At 49.7% G+C, this 5,000-nt stretch overlaps 1 protein-coding gene across 1 annotated transcript in view; it reads right to left on the minus strand.

Moving 5' to 3' along the window:
• Window positions 1–4,458: 4,458 nt before the first annotated feature.
• LOC135828650 (putative Ras-related protein Rab-33) overlaps window positions 4,459–5,000 on the minus strand; it is a 4,552-nt gene continuing 4,010 nt past the window's right edge. The window contains exon 2 of the mRNA XM_065341074.1: window positions 4,459–5,000. This exon is cut by the window's right edge and continues 831 nt beyond it. The gene's annotated coding sequence lies outside the window, so the exon portion shown is untranslated.

Genomic DNA, 5,000 nt, shown 5'->3' on the forward strand with positions numbered 1-5,000 from the left:
GGGGGGGATGTAGGTAGGAAGGGAGGTAGGTAGGGAGGGAGGGAGAGAGGGGAGACGAGAGAGTACATTTCCAGTACAACACACACTGAGTCTCAAACTCCACACAGCAACATGAGCTGGTTGGCGTCCCACGCCGCAGGGAGGTGCAGAACGAATGCTGAGGGCCGTACAAATGTGGGCGGCGTTTACAGCATCATCACCTCTGAACCGGCCACAATTCTGTAAACTCGCCGACTCACGTCACCTTCAAGGGTCAGCGATGTCCCTCAGCCTAGGAGCCATGAGCTGGCGCAGTGCCATGTCTGTCCCCATGGAAAAGGCAGTGAGAAATATGTAGATGCCAGTACAAGCACTGTCCTGTTGTTGTTGTTGTTGCTGTTGTTGTTGAAATTTATTTAACGTCGCACCACAAACAGGCGATTTCGCCTCCTTTGATACATGTGGACGACAGAAGGAATGAGAGAGAGGGGGGGGGGGACAGAAGTACGGAGAGAGGAAGGGTAGAAATAAATACTTGTAAGCAAAGTAAGCAAATCAACCTCAGGGCTACACCAAAGCAAAAACGGAATGGGAACATAATACAAAATAGCTTCATACATATAATATAATATGCAAAATACGTTTACTATTTATTCTTCAGTCCGCTATACCATAGAAAAACACTAGCCGAAAAGCATTTAAACGGAGCCATGATGCGCTTTTAGCAGGGCACAGAACTGAAGGTGGCTGGGCTCGGAACGGAGATCAGGCGGGAGCTGGTTCCACAGGACTGCGCCGATGAACTGCATGGTCGCTCGACCCGCAGGACCGGGCCAAAATGGTGCTCGAACGAGGTGATGTGCTGCTCTCTGAGTGCGGTCACCAGTAACTCTCACCAAGAAGCTGGTGAAGAGGGAGCTAGCTCGGGAGAACAGACAACGACGGACAAATATGAGGAGCTTAATGTTAAACATGTCCTCCAGGGTGGTGAGGCGGAGCTGTTCAAAGATCGGGCTCGTGCGCGACCACGGTGGCAGACCGAAGAAGCCGCGGATAGCGCACTTCGTTAGACGTGTGAGGGGCTTCATGTTGCCAATTTGAAGTGACGGATAAAAGGCGTTGGAAGCGTACGACAACCTACCCTGGATCATCGACCTGTAAAACAGGATCTTTGACGCCAGGGTGAGGCTTCGGCGGCTCCGCCACAGCGCACCTACTGACAATGAAATCTAGTCGCGGCACTCAAGTTTGCGTCTTGCACCATTTCGAAGACCAGTGTTCGCAGGTCTAGGGCTGCGCAACACCCTGCGTGTACGACTGTACGTACGTGAGTGCATCGACTGGATTTCATAGAGTAGCACTGTATGTGCATATGTCATTGGCTCATGGAATGTTCGCTCTGTTGTGTTGTGGAGAGTGATGGACCCGTTCAAGCGGCAGCCGTGAGAGGAATCGTTTCCGATGATAAGCCAGATCCGTAGCTGCCAGAGATGGCTCTCTCGAACATGGTCCCCGAGTCCCTGACCTAGTACCTCTCTCTCAGCGGACTGCCGCCGCTCCTCGTTCCATATTGTCGGCCCCGCAAGGGGACATGTGACCGTAATGGCAATGTTTACCAGGACCAGGACACGTGTGTGTATGTGTGTGTGTGTGTGTGTGTGTGTGCGTGCATGCATGGATGCGTGCGTGTGTGTGTGTGTGTGTGTGTGTGTGTGCGCGCGCACGCATGTGTGCTCCTTGCAGGTCAAGCTGACTTGTCTAGACGATAAGTATGGTACATCGACACGAAGCCAATATGACAGTGTGAACGGAGTCACAATTGTCCTGGTACGCGATACACCTGGCTCTCTCAGTCAGGCGGATACGGCGCTTTCACTGGCCGATAAGCATGCACATACACCAGGCTGTATGAAGTTTTTACTCTGCACAAGACGTGATCCAGACTCCGCCATGCAAGTGACTCGTGACACTATTGAAGACCATTTCCGGAGCAGGAAGTCCTTAAGTGATAGATATTACATAACAGCAGATGTGCTAGAAGACCTGGAGGATGCACTGCGGAGGATTGCCGAACAGCTGCATCATCAATTCAATGAAGGACGGTCAACCCAGCCGCCGGGGGAGAAAACTCCTCTTTTTCATGGACAGGACACACTCGGACCAACCAGCAGGGATGACCCGCCGCATCCGGCGCCTGCTGGAAAGTGCTGCAAATGTTGCCCGTACTGTCTCATTCTGTAAGGACGAGCCGCGCGATGGCTGATTCGTACGCCTGCCAGGCAGTAGTCTGGGGAGGGGGGGGGGGGGGGGCACTCCAGGGCTTACTCTGCTGGACACCTGGACGGTCATAACGAGGAGCGTGGTTCATGATGAAACTTGCCCTGCCCAAAGTCGTTCTCCAGAGACCATGGCCACTTACAACTACGTTTTTTTGTGTTTGTTTTTCAGTCGTTTTGCTGTGTGTCACATTGGCTACAGACAATGGAAAGGTGTGACGTCCGGTCATAGCTATCTTAAATCTGCACGTCAGCGCTGCTTCTAGAGCAAGGGCAAGTAATTAGTTCCAAACGGCACCCGGGAAGACGTGATCGATCCGCGAGAGAAAACGCCTGTGAACGGCCGTGCGCCGTGCCGATGCAGGCTTGCCGCGTCTTCCATCCTATCTCCCCCAGTTGCAGATGATGACCTGCTCTTGCTTCCAGCAATATATTGGTCAACATGCTGGGTGACATGATATGACAGACATTGGCGTTCTGCAAACTCTTGAGAGACTTTGCTTTTAAAGAATACCTGCAACCTGACCGCAACTTTCCCTGGAACTGATGTACCTGACCTATTTATGTTTTATGACCTTGATGCCAGTGCTGTAGGGTGAATGCCTTCAGTGCAGTGCACTAGTCTAGATCTGTACAGTATTTTAGGCCAGCCTGGATTGCCTTCCAAAGTGAAATTAAAACGTTTCACTCATCGGGGGCGTGCATTTTGACTTCACATAGGGCTAGTTCTCCATTGTCTGGGCCGCTGTCTGTTTAGATTCGTTGCCTGTGCTACATATATGTACATGTAGCTTGATGCAATCTATTAAGTACTATACCTGGCTAAAATGATGGTATGATCGAGATGAAGCCTCACTTCACATGATTCAGTATTGTGTGAGTTACGAAGTCTGAAGGAAATGTTGAACGGTCTCTGCTGGGATGACGACTACACCATAGCTCAGTGGTTAGAGCATGGCTAGCGACACGCGAGGGTCCCTTGTTCGAGTCCTGGTGGTGACAGTCAATTTTTTCTTCTGACTTTTCCCGTTTGTGTCTTTCCCTCAAACAAGTGATGATTCAGTATTAAGTAGTGGTTGCGACACGATTCAGTATTGTTTTCTTTATAGGTATTTTCGGCACACTGGGAGCTGTGTCGTCAGTTTTGGTGGGAGTCGGAGAACCGTCTCTCCGATCAGAGGGCAGTGTTACCTGCACCCTACACAGTACAAGTAAGAGAATACTGACAGAATACAACGACACGTTGAAGTAGCGTCACGGATTGTGGGTGAAAGAGGCTGAAGATCTCATTTATATTTTAATAGGTGTTTTTTAATAGCCTTGGTGGTCACCATGGTCACGGTTTCAGATGCTAGTTACATGTACATGTATGTACTTTAGAATAGTAGATCTACAGTAAAACCTGATTTAAGCGACCACCCCACGGCGCAAGGAAAAGCGTCGTTAAAGCCAGGTGGTCTTTAGAACCAGGTACCACAGTGTCTGTGTAGAACTGTCCGTGCATGGAAAACGGTCGTTAAGAGCAGGTGGTCGCTAAAACGAGAGGTCGCTTACACCAGGTTTACTGGACATGATTGTACATAAATAATATGCCTACCGTGTGGAGCTGTTGCACATCTATCACATGGCCATCAGTGACAGGGCAGCCATGTTTGGACCGAACCAGGGAGTCGTCATAATTATGCCATTTTGACGACTCCCTGCTATGCACCCAACCCCCGATTCTACAACAACTTAGTACTTGAAGTAGATCTACCCGAGTTTTGTCACAGGCTCACAGTCATGATGTCCGTCATGTTGGCTCCACAGTCCACATGCTATGCTCACGTTCCGAGTACAGTGTACCAGGGACTCCCTGCTTTCTGCACATGACAAAGATGCGAAATCACACTCGCCAGGCCCCTGCACTGACCTGGCTTGCAAGTCCTCAAGACTCCAAACTGAGTGATTTTCGCAAGCATGTCATTATCATCGGACACTCAGTCCCATTATGTCCTATTTCATGCACACCTCTATCCAGACTCCAGCATTATACTTGTCGTGAATTGGTCGCATGCATGGTCGCACCCTGCATGCATACGGACTGTGAGAGGTGTGCTCTGCATAGCCCAGGTCAGGCAACTAAGTTACTTGAAGAGACAAGTGACTTGCTCTACCCCTCTCCTATCGTGTTTTGCACGGCCCTCAGGCAGCCAACACAAAATCTCTCGGCATTTTCTGTATCTCCATTTTACTGATGATTGTAGCCGTTTGCGGTCAGCAGCCTGAGTCTTCTTAAAATAAGTATTAATAATAATGATATTCATTTCTACCGAATGGAATGATACCGTGAATACCACCAAAGCTGGACAGAACTCTGAATACCGCGATACACTGTTGACAAACTTCTGGCAAACAGTATACAGTGTAGTATGACATACCGTAAAGTCTTGTATAAAAGCCGCGGCTTCTATGACTTTCTTGGTGAAATTCTGCAGGGTTCTATATGAGACAGGCTTCTATACAAGACAGGTATTTCTATGTATGTCGACACTAAAACCAGGCGTATGTGTGATTTGATGGGCCCAAAATTGCGGCTTCTATTCGAGCGCGGCTTCTATTCAAGTGCGGCCTTTATACAAGACTTTACGGCATGCATGCGTGTACATAAGATTGATGCACAGCATGGGCGTGAGCCATGCCGCCGTGTGGTGACGCACTGCTGCTAGCGGAGGACAATGCCAGCTGGCCGGGTACTACGACAGT

Source organism: Sycon ciliatum, chromosome 12 (assembly GCF_964019385.1).
Source record: "Sycon ciliatum chromosome 12, ocSycCili1.1, whole genome shotgun sequence".
In the NCBI taxonomy this organism is placed as follows: Eukaryota; Metazoa; Porifera; class Calcarea; order Leucosolenida; family Sycettidae; genus Sycon; species Sycon ciliatum.